Here is a 20,208-nt window from a genome sequence, read left to right as displayed (position 1 = left end):
ATGAACACTTTAGGGGAAAGCATTTTCATAGGTCTAATGTTTTACATGGCTTTACATACAGTTACAACTATTTTTGTGTAACAGGCCCTAAATCATCATATTCAAGTGTAAGCATGTCTGAATAATAAGGTTTCTTTCTTTTTTGCAAAAATTAATCCAAATAAAGTTTCATCACGTGAAATCTGCAAGTAAGTAATTTTAATTCTACATCGAGTTAAGTCTTGTACAGACAGCATTTATTTGTACTACAACCCATATTTTTTTTCCCACAGGAAATGTTTCACATTCTAACTGTGGTTTTTTTTTTTTTTTTAATGAATAGAGAAGGCTAGATTTGAGACTTAAGTGAACTATATTTAATGAGTGTGTAGAACAGTGCTTGGCATACAATAAACCTACACATGTATTAGCCATAACCATTCAGAACAGTGATCGTAGATAAAAACTGGCTATGGCAACTTCCCTCGTGGTCCAGTGGTTAAGAACTTGCCTGCCAATGCAGGGGATATGGGTTTGATTCCCGGGCTGGGGAGATTCCACATACCACAGGGTAACAAAGCCCACGCACCGCAACTACTGAGCCCACGCACCTAGAGCCCGTGCTTTTCAACAAGAGAAGCCCCCACAATGAGAAGCCCACCCACCACAATAGCAGAGTAGTCCTCGCTTGTGGCAACTAGACAAACCCCACATGCAGCAACAAAGACCCAGCACAATCAAAAATAACAATAAAATAAAAAATTTTTAAATGGGTTATGGAATTGGGTAAGGGAAATTTATCTCAATAACTTCCTTGTCACTAACAACAAAGCAAAATAACACAAGAGGTTTCAGTCAGTTCAGTTCAGTCGCTCAGTCGTGTCCGACTCTTTGCGACCCCATGAATCGCAGCACGCCAGGCCTCCCTGTCCATCACCAACTCCCAGAGTTCACTCAGACTCACGTCCATCGAGTCAGTGATGCCATCCAGCCATCTCATCCTCTGTCGTCCCCTTCTCCTCCTGCCCACAATCCCTCCCAGCATCAGAGTCTTTTCCAATGAGTCAACTCTTCGCATGAGGTGGCCAAAGTACTGGAGTTTCAGCTTTAGCATCATTCCTTCCAAAGAAATCCCAGGGCTGATCTCCTTCAGAATGGACTGGTTGGATCTCCTTGCAGTCCAAGGGACTCGCAAGAGTCTTCTCCAACACCACAGTTCAAAAGCATCAATTCTTCGGCGCTCAGCTTTCTTCACAGTCCAACTCTCACATCCATACATGACCACAGGAAAAACCATAGCCTTGACTAGACGGACCTTTGTAGGCAAAGTAATGTCTCTGCTTTTGAATATGCTATCCAGGTTGGTCATAACTTTCCTTCCAAGGAGTAAGCGTCTTTTAATTTCATGGCTGCAGTCACCATCTGCGGTGATTTTGGAGCCCAGAAAAATAAAGTCTGACACTTTTTCCACTGTTTCCTCATCTATTTCCCATGAAGTGATGGGACCAGATGCCATGATCTTTGTTTTCTGAATGTTGAGCTTTAAGCCAATTTTTTCAGTCTCTTCTTTCACCTTCATCAAGAGGCTTTTTAGTTCCTCTTTACTTTCTGCCATAAGGGTGGTGTCATCTGCATATCTGAGGTTATTGATATTTCTCCCGGCAATCTTGATTCCAGCTTGTGCTTCTTCCAGCCCAGCGTGTCTCATGATGTACTCTGCATATAAGTTAAATAAGCAGGGTGACAATATACAGCCTTGACGTACTCCTTTTCCTATTTGGAAGCAGTGTGTTGTTCCATGGCCAGTTCTAACTGTTGCTTCCTGACCTGCATACAAATTTCTCAAAAGGCAGGTCAGATGGTCTGGTATTCCCATCTCTTTCAGAATTTCCCACAGTTTATTGTGATCCACACAGTCAAAGGCTTTGGCATAGTCAATAAAGCAGAAATAGATGTTTTTCTGGAACTCTCTTGCTTTTTCCATGATCCAGTGGATGTTGGCAATTTGGTCTCTGGTTCCTCTGCCTTTTCTAAAACCAGCTTGAACAACTGAAGTTCACAGTTCACATATTGCTGAAGCCTGGCTTGGAGAATTTTGAGCATTACTTTACTAGCATGTGAGATGAGTGCAATTGTGTGGTAGTTTGAGCATTCTTTGGCATTGCCTTTCTTTGGGATTGGAATGAAAACTGACCTTTTCCAGTCCTGTGCACCGCTGAGTTTTCCAAATTTGCTGGCATATTGAGTGCAGCACTTTCACAGCATCATCTTTCAGGATTTGAAATAGCTCAACTGGAATTCCATCACCTCCACTAGCTTTGTTCATAGTGATGCTTTCTAAGGCCCACTTGACTTCACATTCCAGGATGTCTGGATCTAGGTGAGTGATCACACCATCGTGATTATCTGGGTCATGAAGATCTTTTTTGTACAGTTTTAAACACGAGGTTTAGTGGAATCTAAAGGCAAAGTTTAAATTGGGCAGAATTTCCAAAAACTCTATTATAGGACTATTTGTTCCTTTTTATTGGGGTACTTTTTTCTAGAAACATTTTAGCAGATAAAAAGCTAAGAAATACACCTCAACTTTTCCCATGTGACCGGAGTGGTCAAGTTTCAATTTGGACCATAATAACAATTCCTCGGGAGCACTTTAAAGTATAGCACTCAAGCCCATGTTAAAAGGACACCAGAGTCTCTTCTGTACTAGGCTCTCCCTCCCTTGAGCTATCCTAGAATCCCTCAGAATGCTTCCTTGTTATGAAAGACCAGCCATGTTTGCCTTTGGCTTACAGACAGAACCATAACTGATTGTACTCTCTCTGACAACGATGAACTCCACAGAGGCTGTGAGAAGCAAAGTGCGCAGGATACGCTACACGGCTCCTGCCTGTGAATGCAGCTTAAACCTGTAGAGCTCAGGGAAATGCTCCATTCATTCATCACAGCCTGCATTAGACATGTTATTGCTGCCTCCATGGTGATGGTTGCTGCAATCACCAGAGTGTTTCTTCAGGGACAAGATAGGATAGTTATCCCCACAGCCAAAAATGTTAGCGTTAAAATTGGTCTCAGCCTCAGTGTGACAGATTGTTCACTCAGCCCACCCCAAGTCCAAAGGCTCCCTATCTCTCACCCCTCGAAGGTGGATGGCTGATTCGGGAGTGGTTCTAGTGTCTGCCACTCCACAGACTCAAAACCGTAAATGCCCCCTCCCCCGCCTTGACTACACACTCAGAGCATGACTCAGCTCATCTATCTCCTACCACTCTCTTGGAAACTTTTTCCCCAGTAGCTTCCATGTCCTTCTTCCAGTCAGAATACATGGATCCATCAGTTTTGGATAGTTTCTTTTACCATTCCTTCAAATTCACCAAGCATTTTCTTCTGCAGTGTCTAACTACTATTTATCCCATCTGGTGTATTTTTCACCTCAGACATTATAGTTTTTATCTTGAGGTTCAATTTGGCACTTTTTACTTTTCTCCATGTCTGCTTAACGTTTTGTACATACAATTGTAGTCATCGTTTTCATGTTTTTATCTGCTAATTCTAATATGTGTGTCAGCTCTGGTTTCAACTGATTTATTTTCCACCTATTTAGAGATTCTTATTTCCTGCTTCTTTGCATGCCTTGTAATCTTTGATTGGAGGTCAGACATTGTGAATTTTATCATGTTGAATGCTGGATATTTTTGTATTCCTATCAATATTCTTGAGCTTTATGCTAAGATACAGTTGAGATCGTAGGAAACACTTTCATCCTTTTGGGTCTTGGTTGGCTAATTTCCACTGTTGAGGCTAAACCCTCCTGAACAATCTATTTTCACCCTGGGCACATTGAGGTTTTATAGACTGGCTAGAACAGCCACTATACCCAGCCCTGTGTGAGTGCTCATATTGTTCCCTCTAATTCTTCTGGGAGATTTCCTTGCCTCTGATACTTTCCTCACAGACATACACTAATGAGTACATGCTGCATGGTCAGGGGAACACACCGTATATTTCTGGATTTCCCTTCCTCTTTATTGCTCTTTCGAACTCTAGCTGACTTTGTCTCCCTGGGTTCTATTCAACTCAAAGAGCCTGCTAACTCCTCCTGGGTTCCTCCTATTTGCATTACAGTCTGGAAACTCTTTTAAAGCAGTAAGCTTGGGCAAAAATAAAAGTCACCAATTTGTTTCCTGTCTTTCAAGGTAACTGTCTTATGTTGCCTGATGTTTGGGTCCTGGAAATCATATACGCCATACCTTATTTTCCTTTTCTTTGCAGTTTCAGGTGGAAGGATAAATTTGGTCCTTGTTATTTAATACTAGCTATAAATGAAAGTACACCCCAATTTTGAATATCAGACAGACTTCAATAATTTTCCACCTTGAGGGAAAGGATTTGAAGAAGTGGTACTATGAGAATGTCTAAACAAGAGATGTTTATAGATGGCAATCTTATTGAAAGAAGTTACATAAAGCTGTGTTTGCATAGCATATTACATAGTATGTAAATAATACACATTCTATCAAAAATGAGGGAGATTATGGGGAGGGGGTTGAGCCTGGTTGGTTTTGCCTTTGGGTTGGGGTCTCAGTCTCTTTTTTTAACCAAAATAGCTCTTGAGATTTTTATGCCAATCTGTCCTTAATCTCCACATCAGGCTCAAACACCAAAGCTGAAAAGTGTTTACCCACACATAATTAAAATTCTACCCACCTCTTCTCAACAGTTCAATAATGGGAAGGAGAATGCTTTGTAGAATATAAAAACATAGCAGGTCCTTCTGCTCTGGAACTTTGCACAGTCTGCCTACTTACTTGTGGATCTGGCATGGAATACCAAAGGGAGCACACTGCGGGCTAACTCAGGAGTGGGATGAAGCTAGCAAGACACCATTCTGAAAATATGTAGTCATGTTTGTCAGATTTATTTCATTAACCATACTTCAAGTGGATACAAAGCAGGCAAGCACATGCCTACATGAAGCCTGGGTGACTCTCCAGGGCAGGGTTGCAGAGACAGTCAGAAAAGATAGAATATCCCACCTTAATGAATGAGGACACAATCATCTAGGAAACCCTTTCTCCTCACCTGAGTTCTTACAAAGGTTACTATCTAAAGCAGACAACGTTTTCAAGAACCTACACTTACCTACTTGGAAATAAACCCATCTTTTAATTTTTGATATAACTTCACAAAATGACAGTTTTATGTGCTTCAAGGAATATATATATAAGTATCTGACAAGGGTTTCCCAGGTGGATCAGTTGTAAAGAATCCACTTGACAAGCAGGAGACATGAGTTTGATCCCTGAGTCAGGAAGGTCCCCTGGAGAAGGAAATGGCAACCCACTCCAGTATTCTTGCCAAGGAAATCCCAAGGACAGAGGAGGTTGGCGGGCTATAGTCCATGGGGTCACAAAAGAGTCAGACACAACTTAGCAACTAAACAACAACAACAATATCTCACAAGGAAGTGCCTGTGCTCTAGTAGGGAAGTAAGTCATGTATTTATTAAAGAGTAGCACAAAGGAAGACGGAGCCCAAGTAAGGAACCCAAGTAAGACGGTAGGTGTTGCGAGAGGGCAGCAGAGGGCAGACACACTGAAACCATATCACAGAAAACTAGTCAATCTAATCACACGGACCACGGCCTTGTCTAACTCAATGAAACTAAGCCATGCCCATGGGGCCACCCAAGATGGGTGGGTCATGGTGGAGACGTCTGACAGAATGTGATCCACTGGAGAAGAGAATGGCAAACCACTTTAGTATTCTTGCCTTGAGAACCCCATGAACAGTATGAAAAGGCAAAATGATGGGATACTGAAAGAGGAACTCCCCAGGTCAGTAGGTGCCCAATATGCTACTGGAGATCAGTGGAGAAATAACTCCAGAAAGAATGAAGGGATGGAGCCAAAGCAAAAACAATACCCAACTGTGGACGTGACTGGTGACAGAAGCAAGGTCTGATGCTGTAAAGAGCAATATTGCATAGGAACCTGGAATGTTAGGTCCATGAATCAAGGCAAATTGGAAGTGGTCAAACAGGAGATGGCAAGAGTGAACATCGACATTCTAGGAATCAGCGAACTCAAATGGACTGGAATGGGTGAATTTAACTCAGATGACCATTATATCTACTACTGTGGGCAGGAATCCCTTAGGAGAAACAGAGTAGCCACATGGTCAACAAAAGAGTCCGAAATGCAGTACTTGGGTACAATCTCAAAAATGACAGAATGATCTCTGTTCCTTTCCAAGGCAAACCATTCAATATCACAGTAATCCAAGTCTATACCCCAACCAGTAACGCTGAAGAAGCTGAAGTTGAACGGTTCTATGAAGACTGACAAGACCTTTTAGAACTAACACCCAAAAAAGATGTCCTTTTCATTATAGGGGACTGGAATGCAAAATTAGGAAGTCAAGAAACACCTGGGGTTACACGAAAATGTGGCCTTGGAATACAGAATGAAGCAGGGCAAAGGCTAATAGAGTTTTGCCAAGAGAACGCACTGGTCATAGCAAACACCCTCTTCCAACAGCACAAGAGAAGACTCTACACATGGACATCACCAAATGGTCAACACTGAAATCAGACTGATTGTATTCTTTGCAGCCAAAGATGGAGAAGCTCTATACAGTCAGCAAAAACAAGACTGGGAGCTGACTGTGGCTCAGACCATGAATTCCTTATTGCCAAATTCAGACTTAAATTGAAGAAAGTAGGGAAAACCACTAGACCATTCAGGTATGACCTAAATCAAATCCCTTATGATTATACAGTGGAAGTGAGAAATAGATTTAAGGGCCTAGATCTGATAGATAGAGTGCCTGATAAATTATGGACGGATGTTCATGACATGTACTATGGGCACGCACTATGGATATTATACAGGAGACAGGGATCAAGAACATCCCCGTGGAAAAGAAATGCAAAAAAGCAAAATGGCTGTCTGGGGAGGCCTTACAAATAGCTGTGAAAAGAAGAGAAGTGAAAAGCAAAGGAGAAAAGGAAAGATATAAGCATCTGTATGCAGAGTTCCAAAGAATAGCAAGAAGAGATAAGAAAGCCTTCCTCAGCCATCAATGCAAAGAAATACAGGAAGACAACAGAATGGGAAAGACTAGAGATTTTTTCAAGAAAATTAGAGATACCAAGGGAACATTTCATGCAAAGATGGGCTCGATAAAGGATAGAAATGGTATGGACCTAACAGAAGCAGAAGATATTAAGAAGAGATGGCAAGAATACACAGAAGAACTGTACAAAAAAGATCTTCACGACCCAGATAATCATGATGGTGTAATCACTGACCTAGAGCCAGACATCCTGGAATGTGAAGTCAAGTGGGCCTTAGAAAGCATCACTACAAACAAAGCTAGTGGAGGTGATGGAATTCCAGTTGAGCTATTTCAAATCCTGAAAGATGATGCTGTGAAAGTGCTGTACTCAATATGCCAGCAAATTTGGAAAACTCAGCAGTGGCTACAGGACTGGAAAAGGTCAGTTTTCATTCCAATCCCAAAGAAAGGCAATGCCAAAGAATGCTCAAACTACCGCACAATTGCACTCATCTCACACGCTAATAAAGTAATGCTCAAAATTCTCCAAGCCAGGCTTCAGCAATATGTGAACCGTGAACTTCCAGATGTTCAAGCTGGTTTTAGAAAAGGCAGAGGAACCAGAGATCAAATTGCCAACATCCGCTGGATCATGGAAAAAGCAAGAGAGTTCCAGAAAAACATCTATTTCTGCTTTATTGACTATGTCAAAGCCTTTGACTGTGTGGATCACAATAAACTGTGGAAAATTCTTCAAGAGATGGGAATACCAGACCACCTGACCTGCCTCTTGAGAAATCTGTATGCAGGTCAAGAAGCAACAGTTAGAACTGGACATGGAACAACAAACTGGTTCCAAATAGGAAAAGGAGTACGTTAAGGCTGTTTATTGTCACCCTGCTTATTTAACTTATATGCAGAGTACATCATGAGAAACGCTGGGCTGGAAGAAGCACAAGCTGGAATCAAGATTGCTGGAAGAAATATCAATAACCTCAGATATGCAGATGACACCACCCTTATGGCAAAAAGTGAAGAGGAACTAAAAAGCCTCTTGATGAAAGTGAAAGAGGAGAGTGAAAAAGTTGGCTTAAAGCTCAATTCATAAAAAAAAAAATTAAAAAAAAAAAAAAAAAAAAAAAAGCTCAATTCAGAAAATGAAGATCATGGCATCTGGTCCCATCACTTCATGGGAAATAGATGGGGAACAGTGGAAACAGTGTCAGACTCAATTTTGGGGGGCTCCAAAATCACTGCAGATGGTGATTGCAGCCATGAAATTAAAAGACACTTACTCCTTGGAAGGAAAGTTATGAGCAACCTTGATAACATATTCAAAAGCAGAGATGTTACTTTGCCAACAAAGGTCCGTCTAGTCAAGGATATGGTTTTTCCGGTGGTCATGTATGGATGTGAGAGTTGGACTGTGAAGAAGGTTGAGCGCTGAAGAATTGATGCTTTTGAACTGTGGTGTTGGAAAAGACTCTTGAGAGTCCCTTGGACTGCAAGGAGATCCAACCAGTCCATTCTAATGGAGATCAATCCTGGGTGGTCTTCAGAAGGAATGATGCTAAAGCTGAAACTCCAATACTTTGGCCACTTCATGCAAAAAGTTGACTCATTGGAAAAGACTCTGATGCTGGGAGGGATTGGGGGCAGGAGGAAAAGGGGATGACAGAGAATGAGATGGCTGGATGGCATCATCGACTCAATGGACATAGGTTTGAGTGAATTCTGGGAATTGTTGATGGACAGGGAGGCCTGGCATGCTGCAATTCATGGGGTCACAGAGAGTCTGACACTACTGAGCAACTGAACTGAACTGAACTGAGCACAAAGGAAAGAAAGGCAAATAACAATATAAAGTGCCAACAGAATAAATTTCATGGGCATAAAACACATGGTAGAGAAGACAATCGTATTTACAAGTTCAAAGGGTTGTGTAACCACTAACTGGGTTGGTTTAAAAAGGTGTCATGGAAGAAGTGGGACTTTGTTGTGCTTGACAGGATTTCAGTGAACAGATTATGAATTCTTTCTTCTACAAGATTCATTATGACTCATTTTATTATAACTTTCATTTCACAGACTCACCTTCAAAGATAGAGGGAAGTTTCAAGAAAGGGAAGTGAAGTGAAGTTGCTCAGTCGTGTCTGACTCTTTGCGACCCCATGGACTGTAGCCTACCAGGCTCCTCGGTCCCCAGGATTTTCCAGGCAAGAGTTCTGGAGTGGGTTGCCATTTCCTTCTCCAGGGGATCTTCCTGATCCAGGGATTGAACCTGGGTCTCCTGCATTGTAGGCAGACGCTTTACTGTCTGAGCTACCGTGCACCATCCACACATGCATCAAGAAAGGGAAATAATTGCAAATAATTATAAAACTCAGCATTCCCCACAGTAGAAACTCTGAAACATTATATCCTAGAGAGAACCACATCCCTGCTTCTCCTGGGCTCTCCATCAGTAGTGCTCCCACAAAAATAGCTTCTAAACTCTTACTTTACCAAGGTGGGGAGGGAAAGACATTGTTCATAAGGCAGGTACTCTGTCATTGAGTACCACATAATAGTGCGAAGAATTACCCGTTATTTTGATCATTATCGATTCCGTGAACTAATGAGACAGTTGTTTTCAGTACTGCTTTGTATCTTCATGCAAGAACGGTAGCATCATGTTTCTGCTGTCTGTGGAAGCATCTTCCAGACTGGATGCTAGAAAACTGCTGAGTGTAGAACTGCTTGTCAGTGAAGCAGAGGAGTACGCTATTTATTCTTCCCTCCTGTCAGGTCACAGAAAAGTAATAGTGTTCTACATCTATCAGCAGAAGTGATAAACAGAGCTAGTCAAAGTTGAGACTCAGAGGAGACAAATGAAGACAATTAAACCCATGAAGAAGGAAAATATAGTGCTGTGTACTCTTGTACAGCACACAGGTACATTGGGGCAAGTTAGAGGCACACGCAAACAGGGAGGTGAAGCAGTGAAAGTGGGCATTACATTTAGAGCATGAACAGATGAGCCCTCCGGTTCACGGCCTGTAAGGGAAAGCAAAACACTCTCTTGGATCATGGGACTGTTTCCACACTTGGCTCGATTTCTATTCAAAATATAAAGTGTAATTTCAAAATATCTTATATGATGTTCGGCATTTTATTTCATAAAATTGTAGTCACCATTATAATTACTCTTCAGATTGAAATTTCAGGAAATCCTCCTTATTTCATTTTCCATTTTCTACTTCTCACTTTTAATGTCAAATAGAATTTTTTTCTCAACTTGCTATGACTTTATAAAATAAATTTTCAAATACTATGAGCTCATAAACAGAGGATTCAGACATTTTCAATTATAATGCCAAATCTTTGCTATTATTTCAATGCCAAATAGTTTAAAGTCATTTCTATATGAATAAGTACGGATAATTAAATCCAAGAATTCCACCTTAATTTATTTTCCTTTTATAAATAATTATCAGTAAATAAAGTAACATTTCTATACTATTCACATCAGAAATGGAATTATATACATGCATTATAAATACATACGCAATACACAGGGTGTGTTCATCAGGTAGAAATGTGTGAAATGATGCATGCGAGAGTCAGTTAACTATGTAAATTAATACTGCTTAACTCATTGTGTATAACAGTCATGACTGTTGGAAAACACAATCTCAAAAGACAGATAAATGAAAAGCAACAAGGCATTATAATTGCTATTCCAAATTGAAGTAAAATCCTTTGTAATTATTGATTGCCTTCTATGTTCCAGGCACTGTAACAGAGACAAAGATTATTCAGGTCAGTTCAGTTGCTCAGTCGTGTCCGACTCTTTGTGACCCCATGAATCACAGCACGCCAGGCCTCCCTGTTCATCACCAACTCCCGGAGTTCACTCAGACTCATAAAAGATTATTAAACATTTAAAAGATTATTAACTATTCCAAAATAGTTAATCCTACAACTAATAAACTTTGAACTTCATTATATGTAGTAGAGTGTTGGACTGGGTGTCTACATGTGGATCTGCCTTCGCTTGGCTCAGTGACCTTTGAAAAGTTACTTAGCCTCACCCTGGGTTTTAATATTCTTAAATATTTTAAAAATATCTATATTTAAATATTTAAAACTATAAACTAGATCATATCTAGTTTGATAAACTAGGTCACGCCTAGTTTAATAAACTAGATCATAAAAACCATGATCACATCTAATTAGATATGATCTAAACTAGATCGTATCTAAATTGCATTGCAGCTCTAAATTCCCATGATTTTATAAAAGATAAATTTGTCTTTATTTTTCAATAAGTTATGGTTGAATAACATTTTAAGATGAATTAGAAAAATTGGTTAGGCTGTGATGCTAATGAAACCATGCTTGTGATTACGGTAATTCCCATTTTGACCTAAGTTCTAAAAACAGATCATTCCAAGTCCTACTGACCAGCCTTGCAGAAAAATGCTCTGATTCAGGGGTAAGGCGTGGGTGTGACAGATAAGTGACAATCCAACTGAAAGCATGCACTGTGCTGAGGATAGCACCATGGTTTTATTTTCATAGACCAAAGAACAACAGTGAGACTCTCTGATTTAGGTTGGTTTTCCATTACAGAAACTCACAGGAGTTTTCAGGAATTTGGTGAAAGCCAGAAGGTGAAAGCAGAATCAAGAAAATTGCCCTTCTAGTGGTGGCCTGAATAGGCTCTGATGGTTCACGAATGGAGATAAAAAGAGACTGGAGGACCTGGGAGAAAGGACATTCTCTGCTCAAAGATGAAAGGTGTGTTCTTTCAGATCCTATAGCCGTTTTTAGGAGCAAAGAAGACACGGTACTGTGCATTCTGCTGCTGCTGCTAAGTCGCTTCAGTCGTGTCCGACTCTGTGCGACCCCATAGACGGCAGCCCACCAGGCTCCTCTGTCCCTGGGATTCTCCAGGCAAGAACACTGGAGTAGGTTGCCATTTCCTTCTCCAATGCATGAAAGTGAAAAGTGAAAGTGAAGTTGCTCAGTCCTGTCCGACTCTTCGTGACCCCATGGACTGGAGCCTTTCAGGCTCCTCCGTCCGTGGATTTTCCAGGCAAGAGTACTGGAGTGGGGTGCCATTGCCTTCTCCGGTATTGTGCATTATTCAAAGCCAATTTTTGTTTAAACAAGAGATATTTATTTTGTGCCTACTATGTGCCCAGCATAATTCTAGCAATGGGGATACAAGAAAAAGTTCCTACTCTGTGGAACTTACATTCTAGTTGGCGAGACAGACAATACTCACTAACGAAAAACTACGTAAAATAACCTCAGGGTGAGAGAAGGCTGTAAGAACTCTGATGTAGTGTACCGGGATAGACAGTGTCACAGGAGAGGGGGAAGGGCAGTAATAATGAAGTAAGGCAGTCGGTGAGGCCCCCTCAGAGGAGGAGGCATTTGAGATGAGACGTGAATGGCGAGAAGGAGCCAGTCTTGCAAAGGTGTTTGGGAGACCTATTTGAAGTAAGAAAAAAAGCCCAAAATGGGACTCTCGAGTGTTTAAGGAACAGAAAGAAAGTTCTTGTTTTTTCAGAGCCTATGGGATAAAATGAAAAGATATCTTGGAGGACTTGAAGGCCATAAAAAAGTATCTCAATGTTGTTTCAATTGCACTGAGAAGACATTAAAAGTTATAAGCAGGGAAGTAACATGATTTATCTTTTTAAAAGGTTACTATGGCTGTGGTGTAAACCATATTGTTTGGGAATAGAAAGAGAAAAGTAAAATTTATATAAAAATTCATAAAGCTTTTCTTTAAGAGAAAAATAAAATCCAGTTTTAAAATGTGCAATATTTGTTTCCTCTATGTGTGTCTGAATGTCAGTTGTCCTAATGAAGGCTTAAGAAGGCTTATTTGTTATTTGTCTGATCTGTAATCCATGTTGTAAAACCCAACCTCCAAGGGAAAGAATGATGTTTAATAATGTCTGAACGAGGGCTCCCAGATGGGCAGGATGGGTGAGATGTGGGAAAGAAGATTGGAAGGAAGTGGATGATCCACGGACTGGAAATCTCACCAATCAAAATTACAATTTATGGAAAAGTGCAAAAAGGGGACCCCACATAATAATTTAACTTATCCTAATGAACTGGAAATATGAAATGATGAGAGAAAATGGAGTTGTATTTTCTAGAGACAGTATAAACATCTTTTCTCAGTTTATTTAATTTAATGGATCAAGATTTCAAGGGATAGTACAGGGAAGTAACAGATACAAATAAACATCTAGATTTTTCCATGAAAGACTTGACCTAGTACAACACTCTGTATATGTGTGTTTTTCCCCTAAATACTAAATAACATATCTTCAGGAAAATACTCTACATAAAACAAGAATGATAACACAAAACTGCAAAAGAAATTTCCCATAATTTTATATATCACCAAAGAAAATCACTGTTTTTAACACTTTGATTTATGCTTTCCAATCTTTTTCTGTGTATATATATTTTACAACAGGAATTTCACATTGTATATATCATTTGTTATCTTGCTTTTATCATTTCATGTAAGGACACATATATTACATTTTGTGCATTTTCTTTTTTTTCTGTCACAAACCTATGTTAGATTATGACTAAAACAGTTATATGTTGTATTCCAGCAAAATTGGTTAATGTTTTAGAGAGAAAATCTGGGAAAATGCTGTTTTATAAACAGCTTAATTTTAAATTTATGACTAAAAGAGGAAATTAGTTTCTCTTTCAAGTTAAATTTTATGTAATTATCACTTAGCCACTCGTTCTACCTGTGTAATATCTTATATGAACTTGGCGCTGTGTAATGCTATGCGCATGGTGGGAAGGGGACTCTCCCAGTGTCCTGACAGGCCTGAGGACCAGATAAGCAAGCAGGTCTCATGTGTTGGTTCCTGTGGAACATTCGCACCTAAAAACAATATTATAAATAAGATTTGTCACTTAGGCTAGCTGCAAAGATAGTCCACGATGTACCTAAAAGACAAAATTATTCATGGAGAAGTCTGGACTAGCCCATAAATAGTACTAAATTCCTTCGACTAGATTTGGAGACAGCATGGGTTGTTAGTAGCAGCTGGGACCCATAATAACTAATTCATAGCATTTCTGGATGCATTAAAAAGACAGCAAATAAAAGACATATGGCACGAAGTATGTACCATGAACGCTAGTTCCTTTTCGTTCCATTTCCTTCTTCTTTCCTTCCACCTGAATGCAATTACCTTTACTTACACTTGTTTCTATGGTCTTCTGAAGTGCCAATAAAATGACCTTTGGAAAATAGGAGCTGCTGTACCTCAGCCATCCCTAGAAGCAGAGCAGGATCCAGAGTAAATCACTCGAGTGTGCGTCCCGTTCATAGTACGCGTCTGTTCAGGAGAAATCAAGTTAAAGTAAATATTTAGAGCAGCAGTGATGGAAATAAGCATAAACTATGAGCATGTAGGTGAATAATTTTTATATGTGGATGAAGAAAGAAGGCACTTTTGCCTTGGATATATCCTGAGGACTTAATAAAAATAATAGCAACTGTGGGTTTTTTTTGTTTTTGTTTTTTTTTCTACATATGACCTTCTTCTCCTTCTGAGTCACTGTGCCATACTAGCAACATTCAACCTAGGATGAGGGGAGGCCAGCAGAAGGCAGTCATGGCTAGCTGACCACCAAAGCTCCTCTCCTGAAGGCTTGAGTTGTTTCTGCTTGTCCCAGCCCCTTTAGTTTTTCAGGGAGTTATGTGACTGCTGCTAAGTTGCTTCATTCGTGTCCGACTCTGTGCGACCCCATAGGTGGCAGCCCACCAGGCTCCCCCGTCCCTAGGATTCTCCAGGCAAGAACACTGGAGTGGGTTGCCATTTCCTTCTCCAATGCATGAAAGTGAAAAGTGAAAATGAAGTTGCTCAGTCGTGTCCGACCCTTAGCAACCCCATGGACTGCAGCCCACCAGGCTCCTCTGTCCATGGGATTTTCCAGGCAAGAGTACTGGAGTGGGATGCCATTGCCTTCTCCGGTTATGTGACTAATTCTGGCCAATGGTTGTGAATGAAGGCGGTAGGTTAAGATAACTAAAAGTCCAGTATGAGTTTCTCATGTTTTCTTCTCTTCCTACGGCCACCTTGGAGTCACATATTGAAGACAGAAACAAAACAAGATGGAAGGAACCTAAATTCCTGACTTAGTGCTTAATGGAGTGCCATCCAGGGGAGTCACGAACAAAAATATCCACCTTGGATATAGCCTAAGTGAGAAATAAACAACACAGCAGATAGATGGGTACTGCTTGTTTGGGTAGTTGGACTGCGTTTACTAATACACAGCGTAAGTGGCCATTTGGGGATTGTACTAAAAATAAATGACAAATGAATGACATCAAGTGCGTTTACAGGAGGTAAAGAAGGATTGACCAATTTGGTCCATTTGGATCAGGGAATGTTTGTTTACTTGAGAAGAGAGGTAAGCTGGGTCCCGAGAATGACTCAAAGGAGAAGAGGCAGGAGCATCAGCACCAGCAAATGCATCATGACAGCCATGGATACTGTGTGTTCGCAAAACAATCAATTGGCCAGTCTGGCTTGGGGGTAAATTTGAAAAAGGATTGTAAGATGTCAGGAACCTTCTGGAGTTAAGTGAACTGGGGCTTGGAATACCATGCCATGAACTTGATCCTGTCAGTGAATGGGACACACTGAAGATTTTTGCATAGTGCGATGGCAACATGAGATGACTTTAGAAAGTTGTGAGGAGATAGGAAATAGGAGAGTCTGCTCCACCTTGGCCTACCCACCCCCCACCTCGCCCTGCACTCCCCCCAGAAAAAACACCCCAACAAAAACAAACCAGAAAACCAATAAAGATGTTGGGAGGATAAAGGCAGCAGATAGAACATAGTAAGAAGTACAAACTCTTTGCCCTTCTCAGATTTGTCCTGATCCTCTCCAGAGGACTTCCCTGGTGGTTCAGATGGTAAAGCGTCTGCTTACAATGAGGGAGACCCGGGTTTAATCCCTAGGTCGGGAAGATCTCCTGGAGAAGGAAATGGCAACTCACTCCAGTATTCTTGCCTGGAAAATCCCACGGACGAAAGAGCCCGGTAGGCAACAGTCCGTGGGGTCGAAAAGAGTCGGACACGACTGAGCGACTACACTTCTTCTCCAGAGATAAGATCTATTGAGGCTGTGCTTGTGCCTCGCCAATGGCCGTTTCTCCTCTTATTTGCCAACAAATATCCTGAGTTTGCACCAGCAATGTGTGCTGCTGTAGAGATAAGTTGGTGTTGATTCGGGTCAGTAATTTCTACCACATTCCTCTCCGGCAGGTAAAGCTACAGAAGGGCCAAGTGAATCAGGACTCCTGCATGAAATTTTAGATGCAGACTGCTGAGGACTTCTGGGAAATTACTGTCTTCACTGATAAAAGAAAAAGATACTCTTAAGGGGAAAAAAAAGTTACTCTTCCTTCCTCTGTCCACTTCTTAACCTTGAAAATGATTTTCATAGCCAGAATTGTGACAACCAGCTTGGGACCACACAATAAAGGTTATGGAATGAATAGATAAGCACATATTAGTTTCCTGAAGACATTATTGAGCTTCCAAATCATGATGCTACTCTCTAACTCCAGACTTCTTGTTACTAGAGAGCATCATGGTTCAGTTACTAAGTCGTATCTGACTCTTTGCGAGCCCATGGACTGCAGCATGCCAGGCTTCTCTGTTCATGGGATTTTCCCAGCAAGAATACTGGAATAGTTGCCATGCCTTCCTCCAGGAGATCTTCCCAACCAGTGATTGAACCCATGTCTCCTGCACTGCAGGCAAGTTCTTTTCTGCTGATTCACGTGCAAAGTCCAACCCTTACAACATATGCATATAAAATATCTTAGCCACAAATGCAAAAGATAGCAGATAAACCAAGAATAAAACTCACTAGAACCCCTTTAAAAGCTAATGAAAATCAAGATATCAAAGGAAAGTATCTAAATGCAGAAGCTAAACAATTCACCAGATTACTATCAATGACAAAAGCAGAAATAAATGAGGCAAAGCATTCAGAAGATAGAAGGGAATCACTCCATCCACAAGATATAGTATTATTTTGTCTCGGATTTGGAACATCACTGACCAAAAAATGGATTTAGAATTAAAGCTTCCAAATCAAAAGCAAATATAAATTTTCCCAAGATGTAATTTAATAAATGATTCAGATAAATTCAGTGGGAGTTATAATGTTTATACAGAAACACATATATTCTATTCACTGAAGAAACTATTTATCAATCCTCTTAACAAATGTTCCATGGTGAAGGCAATTGGAAAATAAATGCATAAACATCCTTTAAAGGGGGACTTCCCTGGTGGTCCAGTGGGTAAGAATCCACCTTGCAATGCGGGGGATGTGTATTTCATCCCTGGTCGGGAAACTAGCATCCCTCATGTCATGGAGCCACAGCTAGAGAGTCTACAAAGAAAGATCCTGCGTGCTGCAACAAAGACCCGAAGCAGTCAAGTAAATATTTTAAAAATCCTTTAAAACCTTGAGTAAAATCTACATATGTCTTGAAGAATAAAAACAGACCTCTGAAGTGTATCTCTAGAAAATCACAAGTAGATGAGAGTATGTCATTGTCGAAAAAGCCAATATTCTCTCTTATTCCAACCTTATTCCTACTTGAGAAAAACTCTTCTGCTCTGAGACTGCTTTTGTGTTCTTATTTAGTGCTTTCCGTCAGTTGAAAATATCTGGCATGTTGTGGATCTCAACATATATTTGTTGAATGAATATCTAAAGACTGTTGTATTAATTTCCTGTGGCTGCTGTAACAAATCACCACAAGCTTAGTAGCTTAAAATAACAGAAATTCATTCTCTCACATTTTTGAAAGCCAGAAGTCCAAAATCAGTATCACTGGGCCAAAATCAAGGTGTCAGCAGACTACCCCTCCTTCAGAAGCTATAGAAGAGAATCTGGTCCTTGCCTCTTACAACTTCTAGTAGCTACCAGGATTCTGCAGTTTGTGACTACATCATTACAATCTTTAAGACCAGGATCTTCAAATTTTCCTCTGCTCCATCTTCACATCACCTGTATGTCCGTGGGAAAAACCTCTCTCTGCCTCCCTTTTATAAGAATATGTGAGATTACATTTAAAACCTATCCCAATATCAATAATCCCCAAATAATGCCCTCATCTCAAGATTCTTAATTTAATCATATCTACAAAAACTTAAAAAAAAAGTGCAAGCTAACATTCCTAGGTTCCAGGAATTAGGAATGTGGATATCTTTTAGGGGGACAATTTTTCAGCTTAATACAAAAGCATACTAATAAAGTAATAAATGAAAACAGAAGATATACCAAGAAAAGGGAGTCTAACAAAGAAATAACATGTTTGTTTATCACATGGATGACTGGGATCATCTTAGTGAAGTTAAAGGGGCTTCCCTTGTGGCTCAGTGGTAAAGAATCCACCTGCAGTGCAGGAGATGCAGAAGACACGGGTTTGATCCCTGGGTCGGGAAGATTCACTGGAGGAAGAAATGGAAACTCCTCCAGTATTCTTGCCTGGAGAATCCCATGGACAGAGGAGCCTCGTGGGGTCACAAAGAATCAGACATGAGCACTCCTAATGCAGTTAAATTTTTTTACTTCTGAGGAAACAAAAATTAAAGACAACTTTGTTAAAATTAATGTAGTAATGAAGAAAATTTCAAACCAAACAGCCAGTGCTAATAAATAAAAATTGGAAAATCACATGCTCTTTCTCTGAAAGAAATGATTAATATTAAGATGAAGAGTTAATCTATGAAAATTTCTGTGGGGAACGTGATCCAAAATCATCATTACTAGTATAATTCACTTGGATTCCTTATGGAATAAAAGAACATTATGTAAGATATTTTCTCTACATCAACATTATTTTTGCAGATTTCTGCAGATAGGAGAGAAAAGAGATAAGACATTGCCAAGAATTTTGATGCTACAAAAGGCTGAAAGGAAATGTTGAGTGAATTAAACATTTCAGGAAGTTTTAAAACTCAGAATATAGAGCTGTGGCCAGAATACTGGAGTGGGTTACCTTTCCCTTCTCCACGGGATCTTCCCAACCCAGGGACTAAACCCACATCTCCCACATTGCAGGTGGATCCTTTACCAACTGAGCTATCAGGGAAGCCCACAAAAGGCTGAAAGGAAATGTTGAGTGAATTAAACATTTCAGGAAGTTTTAAAACTCAGAATATAAAGCTATTTTTTAGTACACTGAGAAAATAGATAAGGATAATTTTGAAGTTATCAGAACAGAAATCTAAACTATATTATCACTATTATTCTTCTCCTGCTGTTTCTATGTCCTGCCACTGTCTCCCAATGCATTACTGTACCTTAGAGAACCGAATATAAAAGCAGTTTAAAATTATAAGAATAAAAGCATTAATAGAAATACAGAAAAAATAAAACTATAATAATAAAAATCATTTCATTTTATTTTCTTTGCTTTCATGAATATTTTCAAAACTTTCACATTCTAAGAACAAAGCAGGGGTTTAAACACATGCCTTGCTGCTGCTACTGCTGCTAAGTCACTTCAGTCATGTCCAACTCTGTGCGACCCCATAGATGGCAGCCCACCAGGCTCCCCAGTCCCTGGAATTCTCCAGGCAAGAACACTGGAGTGGGTTGCCATTTCCTTCTCCAGTGCAGGAAAGTGAAAAGTCAAAGTGAAGTCGCTCAGTCGTGTCAGACTCTAGTGACCCCATGGACTGCAGCCCACCAGGCTCCTCCACCCATGGGATTTTCCAGGCAAGAGTACTGGAGTGGGGTGCCATTGCCTTCTCAAACACATGCCTTAAAGAGTATTTATTCACAGTTCATGTCCACATTTTAAAGTTTATCCTTGAATTCCTTATCCAGTAGGTATTTGCTGAAAAGTAAATATTTATAGAGTTAGTATATATTTGTTGAATGACTGAAAGAAAAAAGTGGCCCATAGATACTTTTTCAGAGGCAGGTAAAGTGCACCAATTTTCCCTAGGATAATCCAAATGAGAAACAGGAATGTGATTCTTGCTCAGAGCTTATGAAATCCTGGTGTCCATGGACTACGTGGGTGGAAAATACCACGAGAAGTCTGAGTGTCCAGAAAATCCTACAGAAGGATTCTCAAATCAGT

At 40.2% G+C, this 20,208-nt stretch overlaps 1 long non-coding RNA gene across 12 annotated transcripts in view; it reads right to left on the bottom strand.

Annotated features, from left to right (window-relative positions):
* Positions 1-13,207: 13,207 nt before the first annotated feature.
* The window catches only part of LOC109560248 (uncharacterized), a 125,202-nt gene continuing 118,201 nt past the window's right edge, over positions 13,208-20,208 (bottom strand). For 9 of the 12 annotated variants that reach the window (XR_011567072.1, XR_011567073.1, XR_011567076.1 and 6 more), the window contains 2 exons: positions 14,342-14,414; positions 13,208-13,954 (listed from right to left, as the gene is read on the bottom strand). This is a non-coding gene — a long non-coding RNA (uncharacterized lncRNA). Of the gene's footprint in view, positions 13,955-14,267; positions 14,415-20,208 lie in introns of all 12 variants that reach the window. The other 3 variants (XR_011567077.1, XR_011567074.1, XR_011567075.1) reach the window with 2 other exon arrangements.

This window comes from Bos indicus, chromosome 6 (assembly GCF_029378745.1).
Source record: "Bos indicus isolate NIAB-ARS_2022 breed Sahiwal x Tharparkar chromosome 6, NIAB-ARS_B.indTharparkar_mat_pri_1.0, whole genome shotgun sequence".
NCBI lineage: Eukaryota > Metazoa > Chordata > Mammalia > Artiodactyla > Bovidae > Bos > Bos indicus.
The sequence above is the reverse complement of the archived record's forward strand: the minus strand, read 5'-3'. Positions and strand labels throughout refer to the sequence as shown.